The sequence below is a fragment of the Meles meles genome, chromosome 12 (genome assembly GCF_922984935.1).
Source record: "Meles meles chromosome 12, mMelMel3.1 paternal haplotype, whole genome shotgun sequence".
Lineage (NCBI taxonomy): Eukaryota > Metazoa > Chordata > Mammalia > Carnivora > Mustelidae > Meles > Meles meles.
Genome location: NC_060077.1, coordinates 25021295 through 25042898, shown reverse-complemented (window position 1 = coordinate 25042898; position 21604 = coordinate 25021295). Strand labels below are relative to the sequence as shown.

Sequence of the window (21604 nt, the reverse complement as noted above, 5' to 3'; positions counted from 1 at the left end):
CAAATCGATATACTGTAGCTCCTAGCTGCCTTGTTTCTGGGTCTGTGGCTGGAGCTCCTTGAGGGCAGGAACCAAGACTTGGACATTATTTCCTGGCTTGGCAGGGCGCTTTGCCTATTATCACAAACATTGCCATTTACCAGGTGCTTACAAGGTGCCAAGCCCTTTACATGCTTTTTTCCCACAGTTTACACAGGAAAGTGTACACAGGAAAGGAAGGTGCAATTATCCCCATTTAGAGATGAACAAACTGAGGCAAGGTAAGTAACTGCTTATTTATCCATGTGTCTTCTAGTTCCTTTCATACATTTATCCAGGTTCCACTGAAGTCTCACCAAATTTGTCATCAAACCCATTTTCCGGAGCAAGAACCCGAGGCCCCAGGACTACAGAGCCAATTCCTGTGCCTCCAGAATGCCGGGCCCCCAGTCCGACTTGAACGAATCGCGCTGGCAACAGCGCCCCCTGCAGGCGGCGACGGCCACGCCTGCGCCACTTTCAGCCCCGCCCCTCGGCGCCGGAAACGCCCGAATTCTCCCTCCCGCCTCCGAAGATTATCGAGCGCTCCTCCAAAGGTCGGGGCGCGGAGAGGCCCGGCGCAGAGCGTTCAGCCGGGACCCGACTTCCCGGCAGCCTTAGTCGCTGCGGCTTCGGGTCAGAACCATCCCCGGGGACCGCGGGAAGGTGGAGGCGGCCTTCGCTGCCGTCGTCTCCTTCGTCGTGAGTAACGCCCAGATAGACGCCGCGGGGCTTCCGGGAGGGCCCGACGCCCACCCTGGCGAGGAGGCGGGGCTCTGGGAGGGGCTCCTACGGCAGAGGCTCTTCCCTGGGGGACAGTACCACAAGCGAGGACACCGCGCGTCAAGCTCTGGGCTTGTGTCCGTGCGTCTTTGAGCAGCAGCATCCCCCTCCTTAGACCTCAGTTTCTGCACCTGTAAAATGGGGCTCGCGACACTTCCATAACTGCAAAAGCAGGGATTTCGTCCAGACTTTTCAGAATTCCCCTCCCCCAGGCAGGCACTGAGAAATCAGCTGGGTCAGGCTCTCCCGCGTGGACGTGCGGAGCTCTGGGATCGCCTTCTCTTGCTGCGTTAGTACTCCTGAGACTGGAGAGCCCTAGCGGTTGGGGACTAGCCCCTTCCATGTGGAACAGGCGCCCCACAGCCTAGGATGTGACAGTCATGAGACATGGCCATGCCATTAACAAGTATCAGTGCCAGCTCAGATTTATTGAGCACTTACTGTGTGCCTGGCTTTACATGAAGCCCAACACACATGTTATTTCCACCTCACCACAGCCCTGTCTGGTAGGTACTGTTCTTGCCACCCTCAGTTGACTGAGGAGGTGTTTGAGGCCCAGAATCACAGAATAGTAACCAGTCCAAGGTTTCCCAGCTAAAAAGTGGCTACAGCAGCAGTCCACAGGTTTACCCCTATACTGTTCTGAGAAATGTTTGACCTGGGAGGCAGAATGGCATACTGGGAAAAACGACAGTGGCCTACCAGTATTAATAATATCTACCATGAATGGAGCACGAAATATGTATTGGGTGCTGGCCTAAGGGCCAACAACCTTTATACTGCTGACAGTGACCCTACATTATAGGTTTCGTTTTTTCTACTTCACCGATGAGGCTCAGAGGTCCTCATAGGTCTCACTGCTACTAAAAAGCTGGGTCATCGGTGGAGCATTCTGCCTACCTGTATATTGCTCTTAGGAAGATCCCACTCTTTTTTTTTTTTTTAAGATTTTATTTATTTATTTGACAGAGAGAGAGAGATCACAAATAGGCAGAGAGGCAGGCAGAGAGAGGGAGAAGCAGGCTCCCTGCTGAGCAGAGAGCCCGATGTGGGACTCGATCCCAGGACCGTGAGATCATGACCTGAGGCGAAGGCAGAGGCTTTAACCCACTGAGCCACCCAGGCGCCCAAGATCCCACTCTTTAAAAAAAAAAAAAAAAAAAAAAAGAAGAAGAAGAAGACGAATAAAAAGAAGACCTGACTCTTCTCTCAGTCTCAGTTTTCCCCTTCTGTAAAATGGGAGGCTTGGGTAGAAAGACCCTGGACATTGTTTCTGGAGCTCACATAATTTGATTTTTAGGTAGCATTGACATGATGTCTGGAGTCCTGGTTTGTTCCCAGTTATCTGCGATTTGGGAATGCCTTGGCCAAGTTCCATGTATCTCTGAGCCTCAATTTCCCCCTTCATAAAATATAGAGACTAGACCATCCTAATTGCAATGGCACCTTCTGGCTTTAATATTTTATGACTGCGGGGGAAGAGACAAGTTGAGGTTCAGCAAACCTTGCATCCCCTGAGAATTTCTAATGAATGTGAGTCTGCCACCTCAACTCAGAACATCCCTGGCAGTAGGCTTCCAAGGACAGATCCTCTACCTGGGTGAAGGGGAACAGCGACCTCCAGTGGATCAGCAGTGACTGCTGGGGGAGTCTCACTCCTCCAGTGATTCAGAGCTCTCTGCTCAGGTCAGACCAACCCAAGGCTGACCGCCAGCCCCCCCACCTCCCATCGGCGCACTTTGAGCAAGTCACCTCTCCTGTTTGTGCCTCAGTTTCTACATCTGTAAAATGGGGGTGCTAATAATACCAGCTTTGTTGGAGATTGGGTGGAAAATGTATGCAGATACACCCGACCCCATTTCTGGCCTAGAAACCCTCCATAAACAACTGTTATCGCTTGTGTCTACAGCGCTGTCCCAGGGACTAGGAGAGTTCCTGAGTCTGGACCCTGCCACCCTCTGCCCCCCTGGAACCAAGGTGGTGTTGGGAGTGAGGGAGGAGGAGTAGAGTCCCACTGAGTCAGCAGGGGACCCAGATAAGAGAAACAGCCCCCACCCCTGAGGCGGCTGGTATAGGCTACCAGCCCTGATGGTGGCCAAAGGAGCATGAACGGGCATTCCTGCACGTTCCTGGCTGGCAGCAGGCCCCAGGGTGGGGCAGAGGCCATCTGAGGACAGAAGAGGCAAAGGAATTGTGTCAGGACGGCTGCACTGTGTGCCCAGGGGCTGCGGCTAGGTGCAGGCTCATGGTTCCAGAAGAGACGGCTGAAGTGCGTGCTGTGTGTCAGGCTTTAATGAAGCACGTTCACATCTGTCCTATGTCCCCTGGACAGGGCTGGGTGACACAGGACAGGATTTTCCACCTGCGGTACGGAGACGCTACCCCTGGGTGCCTGTGGGTGAGCTGCCAGGGGTCAGGAGCCCCCACAACTGTGCACGATTGTGTGAGTGATTCTCCAAAAGGTGCAAGACCCCCACCCACCGCCGAAGTTTTAGGTTTAGAAGTCAGAAGAATTGGTCTAAGACACCCTCATGCTAGTAAATGGCATTGTGTGACTGGGCAGTGGCTGAACTGCCCACCCTCGCCCCTCAAACTCCCTCCCTTCCTTCCCTTCTTTCATCATCCAGTCACCACACATGTCACACATGTCTTTCTTTCTTTCTTTTTTTTTTTTTTTTTTTTTTAGTTTATTTATTTGACAGAGACATAGTGAGAGAGGGAACACAAGCAGTGGGAGTGAGCAGAGAGCCCAATGTGGGGCTCGATCCCAGGACCCTGGGATCATGACCTGAGCCGAAGGCAGATGCTTAAGGACTGAGCCACCCAGGCGCCCCCACACATTTCTTGAGACCTGTTCAAGGCCCAGGCCTGCACTCGGGAATCCCAGCTCCTCTTACCAGGAGCAAATAAGGAGCCAGTTTTATAAGGGCAGATAGAAGGGCAAGTCCAGAGGCTGTGGGAGACAGGAGGGGAGTGCTGGTTCACTGTCTGTAGCCTTGGGCAGATCACTAGCCTTTCTAAACCTCAGTTTCCCCCTTTCCCATATGCCCAATGGCGCCACTTTCAGGATGGGGTGATGATGGAGGAGATAAAGGATTCCCCTTGGGAACAGGTCAGGGGGAAGAGAATTGGTGTGGGAGTCAGGGATCTGGCCCCAGTATCCTCTCTGCTTGGTCTCACTGGGTCACCCCAGACACCTCCCCAGGGCCTCAGTGTCCTACCCACACAGAGAGGGAGCCTGGCAGCTCAGTTTTCCATGGGCAAATACACATAGGCTTGGGAGCTCCAAGAAAGGTGAGCAATAAGGGAGAGCTTCCCAAAGGAGATGGCGTACCCGAGGCCCGAAGGAAGGAGAACAGGGATCATGAGAGAGCTGAGAGGGCTTCGTGGCAGAACCCCTGCGTGTGATGGAGGAATTTGGGGGTGAGGCCCTGGGTGAAGGTAGAAGGAAAGAGAGGAGTGGGGTAGTCCTTGAGCTCCAGCACTCACTAACTGGTGGTGTTAATGGTGAAGGGCACGGCTTCTGCGTCAGGTGGGCTGGGGTTTCAAGGTTACCCACCATTGCTTCATTAAAGACCCCTGGGGGCACCTGGGCGCCTCAGTCCCTTCAAGTCTGCCTTCAACTTTGGCTCAGATCATGATCTTAGGGTCCTGGGATCAAGCCCCGCATCGGGCTCCTTGCTCAGCACTTGCGTGAGCTCCCCACTCCCCACCTCAAATAAATAAAATTGTAAAAAAAAAAAAAAAAAAAACAACGTTTAAATAAGGCCCTCCATAAGTTTTTACCCTATCTAAGCCTCAGTTACTGCCATCTGGGAAATGGGGGTAAAATAACAACCCATTCAAAAGGATGTGGGATATTATATGATGCCAGTTATAGGGAATATCCAGGAATAGGGAAATCTACGGGGAAGAAAGTAGGTTAGTGGTTGCCTTAGGGCTGAGGGGATGAGGAGATAGAGGGATGGTGGTTAAAGAGCACAGGGCGTCTTTCCGTGGGGATGAAAATGTCCTAAATATGACTGAGCTGATGGATGCACAACTCTGAATATACTAAAAAATGTTGAATCATACACTTAAAATGTTGAATCATACACTAAGTGGTTGAATTGTACGGCCGATTTGTGAATTACATCTCAATAGACTGTCACCAAAAAACAAAGGTTGTTGGGAGGCTCAGCTGAGAGGCTACAAGGCGGGACATGTTGGAAGTGCTGCCTGAGCCCTAGCTGTCACTTGCATTGTTTATTCCCTCCCGGAGAGAGCTGACAGGCTCCTGGAGGAGATGAAGGAGGCTGGTCCACCCCTGGCTGGCTGGGGGGCCCCAAGTAAGGTACAGTGACTCTCTGAGCCTCAGTCGTCTCATCTGTGAAATGGGGGTGCTTTTCCAAGCCTTGGCCACCTCTTGAGACACTGTGTGATCAGATCCTGGATATTGCTGGGTACAGACACGAGGTTGGATGTGTCCCACTTACACAGAGAAAGGCCAGGAGTTTGGATGTTCCCTCTCTCTGCCCTGGGGTGGTGCTGGCTTCACGCATCCACTGATCCTAAGTACTGAGTGCAGAATGCACTTAAGGCACAGGGCAGAGGACAGAGCAGGCCCATAACAGACAGAGCCCTGCCTGCCTGGACCTCAGAGCCTGGGAGGAGCCTGGGAGGAGGGGCACACTAAGGGTCTCTGGGGCTGGGATGGAGCAAGTCATCATGTTGTCATTCTGGGCCTCAGTTATCTGTGAAATGGGGGGAAATCGTGTCCCCCAGGTGGGGCTGGACTGAGGCTCACAGTGACTGGCCCCACATCTACACGTAATGTGTGGGAACCGTTAGTATTATTGTTGCTTTCATTAATATCAGGATCATCCAGTGCCTTTTGTCACCCCATCTCAGCTATCTTGTCACACAGTGAATGGTGTCAGGGCTCCATTTTCCTGTCCCCTTCCCAGACCATCAGCTGCTCCCAGGGCAGGGCCTGGCTGCCCCTTCTCAGCACTGCCCTTTTCAGACCCAGCCCTGGGGCCTGAAGAAGCTTCTCTTCTGCCAATTTTTTGTTTCTTTTTTTGGGGGGAGGGGGGAGGACTGGAGGGAGATGAAGGAAGTCAGGCTTTCAAATCTACCAGATTAGATGACCTCATTTCCTTCCCACTATGATTCTATGGTTGGGTTGAGGACTAGCTCACACCATTCTCACTCCAAGGCTGAGCAGAACTTAAAACAAGATTGCTGGACACTGTTGTGCAGGTTGTTGACTGCATAAGAGAGCCTTTTTGATTTGTCAAGATTTCCCCACAAGCTTAGAATGATATGTGCATAGCATTTATTCAATTTGAAAGCACTTGCCAATAATCTAGATATTAATAGAGTAAGAGCCCATGGTTTCCTGAGGCCACCTGAGAATCTAGAAGGAAGGTGTATGGGGTGAGGAATAAATTCAGACAAGGTGGGAGCCCCAAGTCCCCCTTCTTGCCCCCCTTTCTCTAGGACCCTTTCTCTGGGCCTGCGGGTCTGGCCTCTCCTTCTGCCCAGCTGCTGGATAAAGTCACGGGACCACCCCTGAGCAGGCCTTTCTGGGCATTCTGCTCTCACTGCGGCAGGAGCTGGAGCTAGAGCAGGCTGAGTCCGACTTAGCACCTCCTCCCCCATCTCTCCCCCTGCAGAGCTGTGAGCACGCCTGGGGACTCAGCCAGGGCTGCAGCAGCATCCGCAGTATCCCTGTCACTGTGGTGGGCAGAGCGCACAGAGAAAGGGGTGTTGTTTCCCTCAATGGTTGTTAGTCCCTGCTCCGACCCGCTCCAGACCCGCTGGGCCTTCTTCGTAGCTCCCTCTGCGCGCTCTTCACCAAAAGTGCCTGCCAACCACTCCTTCTCCCTTTTTTCCTGGTTCCTATCTGCAGACAGTGTGCCCAGTCTGCTGGGCTTCCCTGGGCACCCGGGGTATTGGGGCATGTTGTGCATTGAGAGGAAGGACAAGGTACCACCACAGCCCTGCCATGAATGGGCTGGGCAGCTTAGAGACGCTTACAGAATCTCTTCTGGGTCTCAGTTTCCCCATTTGTACAGTGTGAATGATCTTGACAGTGTCAGCACTGCCATCCGTCCTTCTGATTTCTCTTACTCTCTCCCCGACTTTGAATCTTTCACCTTGGAACCGGGTCTCCTGTGCATCTGAACAGGGATCTCAGCAACCAGGCCAGGCAAACAAGAGAGAGCTAAGATAGACTGGGTGACGGGGGTAGTAGAGAAGTGGAGATATCCAGCTATGGAAACTGGGACCTTGGTCACGACTCCCCTTTCCCCCCAGGCCAGTCCTCACCTCCCTGAACCTCGGTCTCTTCATCCGTAAAATTGGGAGTCAGACCTGAGTTATTGGAGGTGGACCCCTGTGTCAGATACAGAACTAACTGGTGACCATCAATAGAATTCTCCTTCCCTTTCGAGGTCCAGCCTAGCCCTCCAAGCCTGGGGCTCTCAAGTTGAGGCCCCCAGGGAGGCTGCAGGGAGGACAGTGTCAGAGATGGGGGATGAACTTGTGACAGGCATTTTATGGCAGAGAGGGTTCCCAGTGGGGCCAGAAGGGCAGGAGCTTTGCTGCCTCCAGGCCATGTGTGTGATCCCAGCTCAGTGGTGAGCAGGTGGAGAGGTCAGAGCAGGCTCCAACCCTGGGGGTCGGCGTAAAGTGGGGCATGGGGCTGTCTGAGAGCTTGGTGCCCTGTTTGCTCACTTATTCATCCACTCAGCGCATGTCAGCATCATCTCCCTGAAGGCCACAGTGCGCCTGGGCCTGTGGAGTACAGAACAGAACAGGGCTGTGTGCCAGCCCCTCTTCTAAGCAGCTTATGTGAATTAACTCCCTTTTATCCTCCCAACAACAGTGGGATAAACACTGTTCTTCTCATTCGGTACAGAGAAGTTAAGGAACTTGCCCAAGTTGCACAGCAGAAGAGTGGTCGACCTGGTGTCTGAAACCAGGCAGTCCTCTCAGGTCAGTGAGGAAAGACTTTCCTCCCCTTCCCACTGGCCTCATTGGGGCTGGCTTCACTTCCTGCTGGTTCTGGAACAATCTGCTGGGTCTTCCCAGCTCTTGTTATTACTGCTACCCCTGCCTGCAGGCATTTTCTGACCCTCTTTCTCATCTGACTGACCAACCCCTAGTCATCTCTCAGTGCTTAGCTATGGCAACTCCTCTTCCAGGAAGGCTTCCTTGGTGCTGTTTTTACCCCAGGCTGGGTTAGGCTCCTCGTCTGGCCTCTCTTAGCTCCCTTTCCCCCACCTACCACTTCTCTTCCTTGTTGTAAGCATCTGTTAACTTAGCTGCCTCCCACCGGACTGTGAGCCCCTTGGCCTCACCTTGGCATTGCCCACCGACCCCCCACCCCCCATGCCTGCCATCATATGTGATACAGAGATCGAGATCACTGGGAAATGTTGAATAACTAAATCTTGATTGTTTTAATTTTCTTGTGAATAGTGGGCAAGTTCTAGTATCTCTGTTTCACAAAGGAGGAAACTGAGGCACAGAGAGACAACATGATCTACCCAAGTCACAGACCTAATAGTAAGAGCTGGAATTTGCCAGAATGGCCTCAGTCTTCAGGAAGAGATCCTGGGAGGTGTCGGAGGACTGTGATAGTAGCCGTTGCTTGGGGTCTGACAGACAGATGGCCAATAATAATAATAATGGCATTAATAATAATAGTAGTGGGACGCCTGGGTGACTCAGTCCGTTGGGCCACTGCCCCCGGGTCCTAGGATAGAGTCCCGCTTTGGGCTCTCTGCTCGGCGGAGAACCTGCTTCCTCCTCTCTCTCTCTCTGCCTGCCTCTCTGCCTACTTGAGATCTGTCTGTCAAATAAATAAATAAAATCTTTAAAAATAACAATAATAATGATAGTAGTAATCCCATTTTAAGAACTTTTACTGTGTCTCAGACGCCATGCTAAGCACTTTGTGTGAATACTTTCATGTATACCTTACTCTTTCCCTGTGAAGTAAGCGCTATGATTAACCCTACTTAATATTTGGGGAAATAGAAGCTCAGAGAGGTTATGTGACTTGCTCAAGGTCACACAGCAATGATTTACCAAACCAGAGTTCAAACTTTTTTTTTTTTTAAAAAGATTTTATTTATTTATTTGACAGACAGAAACCACAAGTAGGCAGAGAGGCTAGCAGAGAGAGAGGGGGAAGCAGGCTTCCTGCTGAGCAGAGAGCCCAATGCGGGGCTCCATCCCAGAACCCTGGGATCATGACCTGAGCCTAAGGCAGAGGCTTTAACCCACTGAGCCACCCAGGCACCCCGAGTTTAAAGTTTTTAAATGATTTTTTAATGGTTTAAAAGTCCAAAGGCACAAAGGGTAGACAATGAAAAGTCTCCCTTCCCCTCTCTGTCCCCAGCCACCCAGTCCCTCCCTTGGGGGCCACAAGGATGATTCTCAAGTGTCCTTCAGAGCAGGTTTGTACATTCCCAGACAAACCTGGGTTTGTGTTATTCAGAGCCAGGTTTAAACCCATGCCTGTGAGATGCCCTGTTACCCATTGAGGCCCAGGGCTTGACACAGAATGCTCACCATGCCCTGGCAGAGATTTGGAGCCACCAGAAGCCTCTGTCCTCTGCCCCAGGCCCCTCTCCCCGCTGCCATTGTGCCTCTTCAGCAGTTGGCTGAGAGCCTGCCTGGCTCTCCTCAGGCTGCAGCAGAGTCTGGGCACCGGTCCAGGGCCCTGCCCAGCAATGGCGGAAGGACTGCGGCAGGCCCTGGGGGACCCCTTCAGCCCAGTCTGACACGCATTTTATGATCCCTTGCAGAGGCAGCCCTGCATGGAGGAACAGCCCAGGCAAAAGCAGGGAGGCAGAGTGAGCGCGTAATACAGGGGTGTTAAGTGCTGTGGTCTTTGTACACAAGGACACCTGGGTCTGAGTCCTGGCTCCGCCCCTTCCTGCTGTGGAACCCTGTGGACCTCCCTACGGAGCCTCTGTTTTCTCAGGATCCTCGAGGATTAAGAGACAAAGTACCTGAAGTTGCTCGGGAAATGTAGTAGGCCCCTGCTCGTTTGGTCATTGGCTTGCTTTAATTATGAAGGCCTCTGCTCTGAGCTTTTCCACTCTTCTATCTGACCCCTGGAAGGCAAGGATGCAAGACCCTTGGCTCCTCCTTCCTTCCCACGTGCAGAAGGAACTGAATGTGAATAAACATTAGTTTGCCTTGTTGTTGTTGTTGGCATTATTATTACTCTTACTTGGTGCCCAGTTCTATGGTGTCCTTGGGTATGAAAGCCCCAAGGACCCCCCCACCCCTTCCCCACTCCCCAGGTGACACTGAGGGGGAGCCACTGGCAGGAGTTCACCTTGTTGGGGGCGGGCAGAGCATCAGGGGACACATGCACAGGTTTGAAGACTGGGAGGAAGGCGGCTAACAGGAAGCTAGCTGGGAATCAGGTGTCTTGGTCAGTAGCCATGCCTGCCTGAGCTCCAGTCTCCTCTGGGGAAGGAGGTGGTCTGTCCTCTCCTATTAATATCGTGGGATTTGGGATGCTCAGGCAGGTGAATACATGAGAGAATATTTGCCACCTGCAAAGTGAAGGTCACAAGCAGGCAGCCCTCAGGCTGATGTGGCCTGTGGACTGGCTTGGCTTGGACCCTCCCCGACCCAAGGGTATTAAAAAAAAAAAAAAATCTTATTTAGAAAAAATGGTTACCATTGCACAGCATTATGAATGTAATTAACACTGCTGAATTGTACACTTAGAAATGGTTAAAATGGCAAACTTTATGTTATATGTACTTTACTATGATAAAGAAATGTGCAAAAAAAAAAAAAAAAAAGAGGATTTGGACGGCGCCTGGGAGGCTCAGTCAGTGAAGGCACCTGCCTTCAGCTCAGGTCATGATCCGGGAATCCTGGGGTAGAGTTCTGAATCAAGCTCCCTTCTCAGAGGGGAGTCTCCTTCTCCCTCTCCCTCTGCCATTCCCCCAGGTGTGCTCTCTCTCTCTGCTCCCCCTCCCCTCCAAATAAGTAAATAAAATTTAAAAAAGAAAAAAAGGATTTGAATTAATTGCTGTATCAGTCAGAAAAACAGAGCCCACCTTAGAGGAGTCATGAGGGACAATTTTGAAAGACCAAACAGGAGGCAGTAGAGGGGTGGTTACTCAAATTTGTGGCCAGGGCCCATGGAGGTTGGGCTGTCTGGAGGGCACTGAAGCTTTGGAGGAGACCCTGGCTTGCACAGAGAGATGGGGAATAGCCTGACCTCTTCCCACCTGCCAGTCTTTCTTCAGTGCCTCCCATTGGCTGAACCTAACTAGAGTCAGTTTGCAGAGGAGCTTGGGAAATGTAGTTCACATGGTCAAACACCTGGGAGGCCAAGCAAATCAAAGGAAGGGCAGGGAATGGGTCTGAGATCACATAGCAAATGGCAGGTACACTTGTTGACACTTAACAGCTGGGTGATTTAACGTAAAAATCTGGATTCATAGCTTTTCCTGAAACACTTTGGGCCTTTGTTCTGGCAATGACCCTGAAGACTGGGAAAGGAAAGGAAAACAGGGCATGGCGGTCAGTAAGGTCCACCTCTGCTTAGTCATGCTGGGCCACTGGCCTTGGGCAGCCTGCTGAGGGTCTCCAGTGTTCTGACTGGCACTTGATATGGCATGAATGGACCCCAGGTCCCCTAGAGCAGAGGAGGGACAGAGGAGAAGCCATGAAGACCCTGAGCCACGGGAACAGAGCAAGCAGGGCCAGGGGAGAGGGCGGGGCTAGATCAGCCTCTAGAAAGAACACATTGGGTATTTAGGGCCATGCGAACCTTCCTGTCCTAGCTTTTGGAGACTCTCTGGTCCTGTGGTGGTTTTGTTTGTTGACTTTTTTTTTTTAAGATTTTGTTTATTTATTTGACAGACAGAGATCACAAGTAGTAGGCAGAGAGGCAGACAGAGAGAGAGGAGGGGAAGCAGACTCCCCGCTGAGCAGAGAGCCCAATGTGGGGCTCCATCCCAGGACCCTGGGATCATGACCTGAACCGAAGGCAGAGGCTTTAACCCACTGAACCACCCAGGTGCCCCGACTTTTTGTTTTCTTTTCTTTCTGAGGCTTTCAGGCCCTGTGTTCAGACCAAATCTTCCAGGAAAGCTCAACATGTAAGCTCCTGGCAGAACTATCCTGGAGAAGGTGTTGGTTGACCTGGAGTTTTCCTCTGAAAATCCCTAAGGGGATACTCAGGAAGGGTCTCAGACCTGTCCAAGGTCACCCATGGCATCTGAGGAGAGCTGTGCTTCTGCCACAGGCTTCTTGGCTCCCAGGAGCACTGGCTCTGGAGTCAGTTGGATGGGGGGCAAATCCTGGCTGTAGCTCAGTGACCTTGGACAAGGCCCCTCACCCCTTTTAGAAGGAGATCCAGTACCTCCCTCAGAGGGTGGGGGAGGGAGAGGAGCTTATGCTTGTCAGGGGCCCACAGAGTGCCTGGAAGTGGGGTGGTCATGGTTACCAAGGAGCCAGCACCAGGCCTATGATGACAAACCAGGCTGCCCTGTGACCCCCAAGATGGGGAGAACTCCCCAGCTTCCCTCTTCCTCTCTTCCTGCTCCCTCCCAGGCCACACAGCCAGCAAGAATTTGTCCTCTGCAGGGATGGGCTGGGAGAAAGTCTCCTTTTTTTGATGAAACAGCGATGAGGTGATGTCTGGGTTTTTTATATCCCCATTGCTGAACTGGAGCCAGACACAAGAGCCCAGGCCAGGTTCCATTAGCCACATTTGTCCTATGGGCTCCTGGCCCTGTGGGGACCTTCCAGGGGTCCAGGGTGAGACCCAGCAGCTGGGAAGACATTGACCAGGGCCAATGGAAGCAGTTGCAAGGCACAGCACCTCCACTGGGGCCCCGGGCATGGTCTTAAGAGTCTCCCTCACTCAGGATTCTTTCCTTTGGAAGGAAAGAAGGAAGGAAGGAAAGAAGGAAAAAGACATTTTACATTTTCCTCCTTGCTCATGTAAGAAAACCCTCCAAGGTGCAGGAGTTACTACGAACCCCATTTTTGAGAATAAAGTGAGGCTGAGATAGGTTAATTACCTCGTGCGCAGAGGAACCCAGTGGTTAAGGGTCAAGTCATGGTGTTAATCCTGTTGCTCTCTTGTCACTCAGAATTTCAAAACCCTGAGCCCTCATTATCATTCCGCTCAACAAAAAGATCAGGGGTCTGGAGAATTGGAGATTGTTGGCAATAATATTATAGGATTACATTTTTTTAAGGTTTTTTATTTATTTATTTGATAGAGAAACAGAACACAAGTAGGCAGAGCTGCAGGCAGAGGAAGAAGGAGAAGCAGGCTCCCCGCTGAGCAGAGAGCCTGACACAGGGCTCCATCCCAGGACCCTGGGACCACCACCCAAGCCGAAAGCAGACGCCCAACTAACTGAATCACCCAGGCGCCCCTATAGGATTATGTATTTTTTTAAAAGATTTTTGTTTATTTATTTGACAGAGAGACAGCGAGAGAGGGAACACAAGCAGGGGGAGTGGGAGAGAAAGAAGCAGGCTTCCTGCCGAGCAGGGCTTGATCCCAGGAAACTGGGATCATCATGACTGGAGCCAAAGGCAGATGCTTAACGACTGAGCCACCCAGGCGCCCCAGAGAGAGGGAATCAAGCAGGCTCCACACACCTAGTGCAGAACCCGATGCAGGGCTTGAACTCACACCCCTGAGATCAAGACCTGAGCTGAGATCAAGAGTCAGCCACTTAACCAGCTGAGCCACCCAGGTGCCCCATTCCCCCTTTTTATATTTTTATTGTTTTATTTTTGAAAAGATTTTATTTATTCATTTGAGAGAGAGGGAGAGATTACTATCAGGGGGTAGAGGGAGAAACAGCCTCCCCACTGAGCAGGGAGCCCAACAAGGGGCTGGATCCCAGGACCCTGCAATCGTGACCTGAGCTGAAGGCAGATGCTTAACGACTGAGCCACCCAGGCGCCCCAGGATTATATTTTAAATGGGGGAAAAAATCCCTCAAAGTAGCCTGTGCTTGTTAAAAAAAAAACTCAGTTACAAAAAGGTTTGAAGTAGACAGTGAAACTCCCGTAACCCTACTCTCCAGAGATAAGCTCTGGAATGTTCTTTATTCTCTCTATATTCTATATAGAGAGAATATATATGTTTTATATATATTCTATATATTTTTCCAGATCCTTTTATGTTTTTACCAGTAAATGTTAATGTTTATGGTTTTTTTTTAAAGATTTTATTTATTTATTTGACAGACAGAAATCACAAGTAGGCAGGGAGACAGTCAGAGAGAGAGGAGGAAGCAGGCTCTCCGCGGAGCAGAGAGCCCGATGCGGGGCTCGATCCCAGAACCCTGGGATCATGACCTGAGCCGAAAGCAGAGGCTTTAACCCACTGAGCCACCCAGGCGCCCCATGTTTATGGTTTTTAAAAAAGATTTTATTTTTAAGTTATATCTGCACCCAGTGTGGCACTCAAAACTCACAACCCCGAGATCAGGAGTCGCACACTCATGGACTGAGCCAACTGGCTGCTCCTGACATTTAGGTTTAAAGAAGATGATACATTCTGTTTTGCAACTTGCTTTTTGCAAATGACAGTAGCTCTTGAAATGCGGAGGTTCCCAACCAGGCAGATGTGGGGCCAATCTGGTAGGGGAAACTATTGGTAGGTAAAGGTTCATGCAAAATTGTGCTGGGGAGGGGGGCAGTGAGCACTGTGGAGGGATAGTAGCTATGAGCGTCATCAGAATTTTTAAAAAGACTCAGATGCAAGCCTCTTGTTTTTCTGATGGATGAAGGGAAGCTGAGAGGGGAAGGGCAGGGGAGTGGGGAGCCCAGCCCCTAGGGATGGCCTTGAAGGGGGACAGTGAGGACGCTGCGGTTTCTTGGTCCTGGGCATCATGCCTAGCCCGGAGAGGAACTGCACTCTGCGTGCAGAGCTAGAAGGAGGGTGAGGGAGTCAGCCTTGCCCAAGCTACCAGGCACGGCTTCTGCAGTCCCTGCCGGGAGATTTACAGCCACCAGGAACTCGAGGTTACAGAGAAAGAGCTTGGTGCAGAACTTGGGGAGGACGCTGCCCGCGGTGCCTGCAGTGGGCCAGGCTCAGAAAAGCCCTCCAGGATTCAGGCCTAGAGCATGGAGATGGGGTGGGGTTGGAAGGCGCTATTGGGATCAGAACCCCCCCACCAGTGAGCCTTCCCCAGCTGTATCAGACCCCCAATGCTGGAGAGAGGATGCTGAGCACAGAACCTGGCCAGGTTCTTGTGACTGTGCTAGTAACAAGAAGTTACTAGAGAAGGGGCAAAGGACAGAGTGACTAGCACCAGCAGAGTGACACGAGGCAGGGGCTTGACCATGTCTCAGATGCAATATTTGAAGGCTCCTTCTGACGGGAGGCTGGAGTGGGGAAGCTGGGGATGGGAGGGTGGTGGGGAGGCCACCCCAGCGACATGTGCCACACTGGGTGGAGTGTAAACAGGGCTGGACCCCCAGCCGGCCAGGGGGCTCACACCTTTGGCTTCCTGCCCCACGTCCTGCCCCAGCTGGGCCGACAGAAGCTCAGCACCCAGGTTTCACGCCAGCACCCTCCAACCAGCTGAGCATCACCCGATTTCCAAACCTACCTCTGGCTCCCAGGTGGCTCAGGATGTGGGCATTCATAGGGTGGGTGATCTTAACGGGCTGTGCTCACTTCTCTCCGTGGTGTCGCCACATTGGCTCCAGGAGGCCGGGACCGGCACTCTCCCTGGTTTACAGAACAGGAAACAGTCTGGGATAGGTTGAGAACTTTGCTCAAGGTCCCAGAGCTGCAGAATGGTGGCAGCAGAGCCTAAATGCAGATCCAGGGCTCCCAGTGCTCCTGAGAGCCCTTGAGTCCCCCACATCCAAAGACCAAACCTGGCCCTGCATCATTTCTTCTTTATTTATTCATTCATTCATTCCCATTCTCACGACCCTACTGTGTGCCTGGCTCTGTCAGGCACTGAGAAGCAGCAGCCCCTCCACGCCCAGGGCACTACCCTGTACGCAAAGAACAGCGACTTCAGTAGAACCAGATGGTAGGGACCTGGGAGACCAGGAACTCTGCCAGCGCAATCCCTTGATGGCATCTACCAAACACAGATACAGAATGTCCTCTTCGAGAACAGCATCTGCTTGGGGCCCAGGCAGGTGAGCTAGATGGGGTCAAGGGAATCAGCCAGCTTGGGGCTTACTAGGTAAGGGATCAGGTAGGAGACCCAGTTGGGGGGGCAGTGAAGCGATAGCTTCCAAAGGGCAGCCCATGGGAGGTTAGAAGGTGTTCCATTATCTAGTGGGTGAGCCTTGCAGAGGAGGCTTGGAGAGTTTAGTGGGGAGCAAATGGGAAGCTCCTGGGGGCGGAGGCTGGCTGTGGGCCTGCTGGGATGGGGTGGCAGAAGGCTGCTGGCCAGGTGAGCAAGAATGCTTGTGTAGCCCCCCACAGATGGGGCAGCCCCATCTGGCTCAGGAGTGGGGCCGGGGCAATTTTCTGGGCACCTGGCAAGCCCGGTCTGTGGCTGAGGCGACCTGAGCCTGCCCTGAAATCCGAGTCCTCAACCCCGGCAGCATTTCACCTCCTGCTTCAGCAGGAATTTACCCAGAGGGTGGAGAGCCGGTGCTGAGGGACCAAGTAGATTGTGGTTCACATCCCAGTCATGGATAATAATGCATTTAAAACAGAACAATGATTGATGTGCTGTGCTCCCATTGTGCTCCCAAATGCATGCCAGGCATTTGGCATTGCTGCTTGTGGTCCTCGTGGCAGCCTCATGGATCTGAGGAGACAGAAGCACAGAGAGGGTGAGTGACTGGTCCAGGGTCACACAGCTAGAAACAGCAGAACCTGGGCTGGGCTCTTCCCAGATGTCTTATCTCTCTCCTAGCCCAACTCTTTTTCAGCCATATGAGCCTCTGTGTTTTCACCAATGAAATGGGGGTGACAGATGTGCCTACACCACGCATATTAAGGGAGGCAGTCGAATTAAATGAGTTTTGTGTGGAGTCTGGCACGTTAACGAGTTCTTGGCAAATGGCACTGTTCTCATCATTGCCACCATCATCACCAGTATTACTGGTGGGCTGGAAGCCAGCTGAATGACCATCTGATCCAGCCTCATTGTACAGATGGGGAAACTGAGGTCTCGGTGGCTCAGTCAGTTAAGTGTCTGCCTTTAGTTCAGGTCATGCTCCTGGGGTCCTGGGATCCGGGACCGAGCCTCTTGTTGGGCTGCCTGCTCTGTGAGGAGTCTGCTTCTCCCTCTCTGCCCCCTCCCTGCCCCACTCTGCTCTTTCTCCAATAAATAAATAAGGGGCGCCTGCGTGGCTCAGTGGGTTAAGCCGCTGCCTTCGGCTCAGGTCATGATCTCGGGGTTCTGGGGTCGAGTCCCGCATGGGGCTCTCTGCTCAGCAGGGAGCCTGCTTCCCTCTCTCTCTCTGCCTGCCTATCTACTTGTGATCTCTCTCTGTCAAATAAATAAATAAATAAAAATCTTTAAAAAAAAAATACACTGCTTCCAATAAATAAATAAAATCTTAAAAAAGAAAAGAAAATAGGGGCGTCTGGGTGGCTCAGTGGGTAAAAGCCTCTGCCTTTGGCTCAGATCATGATCCCAGGGTCCTGGGATGGAGCCCCACATCAGGCTCTCTGCTCAGCAGGGAACCTGCTTCCTCTTCTGTCAAAAAAAAAAAAAAAAAAAAAAAAATCTTAAAAAGAAAAGAAAAGAAATACTCCTGAGTCTGAGGTCCGCCACCTTCTAGCCTTCCTACCCTGCATAATGATAGCCTCAGGCCTTTCCATGAGTTTAGCCCCAATGGGAGTCCCAAAGGGGCACTAACCCAGCTTTGTACCCCCCGGCTACCCAAGGTGGATCAGACGAGCTACAGCACCAAGATTTCCTACACATGGGGCTGGCAGTCTTGTGCATGGAACATGACCTGCGTAACCTTGGAGAACCCCACTGCTCTACTCTGAATTCTTCCTCTGCCTCACAGCCTAGAGAAATCACTGCTTCCCTGGACATAGCTTGAGAGCCCCTCCTGGTGGCCATCTAGGGCTTGAGCTGCAGAGTCGGCATCATGGGAAGGCCAGCTCAGCCCCAGCTGGGAGCACGGCTCACACGTGTCTCTTTACCCAACTGAATTCTATTTTTTTTAAATTTATTTATTTGACCGACAGAGATTACAAGTAGGCAGAGAAGCAGGCAGAGAGAGAGAGAGAGAGGAGGAAGAAGGCTCCCTGTTGAGCAGAGAGCCCGATGCGGGGCTCGATCCCAAGACCCTGGGATCATGACCTGAGCTGAAGACAGAGGCCTTAACCCCTGAGCCACCCAGGCGCCCCTACCGAACTGAATTCTAAAAGAGTGTCCCAACCTGGACCCTGAGGTCCAAACTCTGCCCTGGGGAGCACAGGACTCCTTCGTGGTGGAGGTTGTTAATACCCACCCACAGACTCCCATCACCCATTTTGTCCCTCGGGTGTCCCAGTTCTACTACTTACCCTGGTACCCCAGGTGATGCAGGGGATCTGGTTTTTATGTAGGATTCTGGGTTTCCTTTTGTTTTGCTTGGCCGGTGGGATGGCAGGTCACCTCAGCTTTCTGTTGTCAGTGCCAGCTTGGCAAAAGTCTCTCCTCCTCCTGCCACACATAGCTACGGGGAAGTTAGGAAAGTTGGACTCTGTTTGAGTGGGTCTGTTAGGAGGACCTCACACTGACAGCCTTTGAAGGCCCTGAGCTCTAAGAACCTGCCTGCTCTGAACCAGTATCCCTCCTCTGATTCAGTCAGGGTTCAAGCAGAAACACCGGACCATAGAGAGTAAGAGATTTGTCTCAGGGATTTGAACTTGGGCTGTTATGGGAGCTGCTTAAGCAGGAGGTCTCTGGAAGGATGTTGTCATTGAGTCTGATGCTGGAGCTCACAGACGCAAGGCAGGCTGGCGGGAAGGGCAGGGGGAGGATAATGGAGGAGAGGACCAGAACATTCTAGGATCCACAGGAATGAGCTGGAACCCATGTAGGCAGACTGGAACCCTGGTTGGTTCTTGCTGCTGCCAACCTTGATGGTGTACATGGGGGCTCTGGAGAAGCCTGGACCCTTCTCACATGTGTGAACACACGCACCTGGCTTAGCAGGATCCCAGGGGAGGTGGGGCAGTTGCACACCGGCCATTGCCTTGGGACAGAGAAACTGAGGGGACCCCACAAACAACTGCTTTTGCTCTCTTCCCTGTTTCTGTTCTTGCTAGGACCTTCGCCCCCACCCTACACATGCCTCTCGTACAGGTAATGTATGTCCTTCTTGGAAAGGTCAAGGAGTTGATCTCTTTGGAATCTTCCAGCACCACAAATAACATCTAAGGAGTGACTGGGCAGGGTCGTCAGGAACATTTTCCAAGACCCCTGGATCCAGGGCAGAAGTGATGGAGGACACCTAAGCACTTGTCTTTGTTTCTGAATTCCTGAGAGCACACGGGTACCAGACCACAATCCTCCATAAAAACCCATGGCCCCCAGCAAAGGTGAGACTCACTCTTCTTTCCCTCCTGAGTCTTGTGGACACCTTGTATGTATCTACCCTCTTTCTCTCTTCTCTCTCTCTCTCTCTATATATATATATACATATATTTTAGATTTTATTTATTTATTTGACAGATAGAGATCACAAATAGGCAGAGAAACAGGCAGAGAGAGAGGAGGAAGCAAGCTGCCCGCTGAGCAGAGAGCCCGATGCAGGGCTCGATCCCAGGACTCTGGCATCGTGACCTGAGCCAAAAGCAGAGGCTTTAACCCACTGAGCCCCCCAGGCACCCCGCCTCTCTATATATCTTTAATAAAGTCTGTTCTCACTTCTTCTTGGCTTACATGTGATTTCTATCCTTCGCGAAGCCAAGGACCCTCTCTCCTGGTCCTGTGGGATGCCCCTTACCCTCGCCCCCAACAAAGCGAGCCAGCTAACCATCAGCAGCTTGCAGTGCTGGTATTATTAATGAGAGTGTGGACAGATTCACCTCCTGCCTCCTTCCAGAAAGGATTGGAGGTAACTTTTAGTAATTTCTAGGGTAAAAATAATAAAAACAGCCAGCAAACAGAAATTGCCATGGAGGAAGCCTTACTGGGCTCAGACCTAGTTTGTGGCGACATGGCTGAATGCACCAAGAAGGTCAGAATCGTGGGCAAATAGAGGACCCATTATGGTGCCTCCTTCGGGAAAAGGGTGAAGAAGATGAAGATAAGCCAGCACGCCAAGTACACTTGCTCCTTCTGTGGCAAAACCAAGATGAAAAGACGAGCTTGGGGATCTGGCATTGTGGCTCCTGCAGGAAAACTGTCACTGGTGGCGCCTGGACCTACAACACCACTTCTGTGTTAACAACTACATAGGAAGGGAACGGTGGCTGCTAGTGTCACTTGGGGGCCCTCTAGTGGGCATAGGTGGAAAGAACATTTAATTTGTGCAACATTTGTTTATTAGGCACCACTGTGGTGGGAGGGTGGGGAAGGACAAGCTGGGAGATTCTGTGTGTCACAAGGAGGGAAGAACTTGTTGAAGGGCACACAGCACCAGCAGCAGTCCCGGGTCACTTCATGAGACTACAAGAACTCCTGGCCTTCCTCTGATTGGGTGAAATCCCGTGAGGCCGGTATGGGTGGGGAAGGGGAAACATGGGCCCTGCTGTCACCAGCCTTGACTGCCAGCTCAGTCCATCGTTGCCTTGTGAAAGGAGGAAAGTTCTTGGCTTCCCCAGGCCTCAGCATGCTCACCCGTAAAGTGAGGGTTGTTGTAGCCTGCACCTCTGGAGAACGGTGAAGGTTACATGAAGAGGTGGACGTCAAAGGCACACAGTGGCACTTGGCCCATAACTGAGTGCAGGGTTCTCCAGGAGGAGAAACTGAGGCTTAAAGAGGTAGACAGACCAGTTCCACACCAGGCAACCCAACAGGGCAGGGTGGAAAGTGGATAGGACTTGAAGAAAAGTTTTAAAACGCCCTCTTCCAACCAGGAGGTGATGTTAGTGTTGGCAATAGTGTGTATTTTGGGAGAAGTCAGTTTTCTATCCAGGTGGACCTGGCTCTGCGCCCCCCTCCTGAGGCAAGGGTCCCCTCCTGGGCCCGGGGTCTCAGAGGACCAGGTGAGGTGCACAAGACCCAGGTGTGACTGTTCTAGCTGCAGCTGTCAGGATTTGATGGTGAATGGGACTCAGGCAGAGTGGCAGCTGGGTTTGGTGTTGGGGGTGGAGCTGGGCTCCACCTCGGCAAGCCGTAAGTATCCAGACTTTGACGTTAAGCTGGCCCTTAAAAGAGTAGTATTATATTTTTAGCTCTCCTGCCAGGCTGAGCTGTGGGAGAGGAGGCCCAGGCCCACAGGGAAGTGTGCCCACTGGTCTGTTTTCTCAGTTTTACCCGGGGACCGTCATGGAACCTCAAATTGTTGGGAAGGTTCTAGTGACTTCATACATGGAAGAGCCTAGTGCTGTGCCTTGTTAATGGCAACTATAGATAGTAGCAATATCATCCTTCGTAGGTTGGACTGGAGGTCACGACATCCGGGAAGCCTTCCCTGACTTTCCCAGGACGAGTTTCCTACCTGAGCCTCCTGGGCATCCGTGGTCCTTCTGGGATGTATTATAATTGCCGCTTTGTTTGTCTCTGTCTCCCACACTCAACAGTAGCCCAAGGAGGGCTTGTGCCAGCTCTTGTTCGTGTCTCTTCATTATGGCTGACTCAGGTAGGAGTGATGAATAGACTGTAGGTGAATGACTGGGACTTATAAGAGCACGTATCCTGGGGCTTTAGGA

The 21604-nt window shown here is 51.9% G+C and overlaps 1 long non-coding RNA gene across 1 annotated transcript; it reads left to right on the top strand.

The window, feature by feature from the left end:
- Window positions 1–326: 326 nt before the first annotated feature.
- On the top strand, window positions 327–19502 carry LOC123953801. The gene is made up of 3 exons (XR_006820975.1): window positions 327–720; window positions 19055–19327; window positions 19461–19502. It is a non-coding gene; the product is annotated as an uncharacterized LOC123953801 (long non-coding RNA).
- Window positions 19503–21604: the final 2102 nt, after the last annotated feature.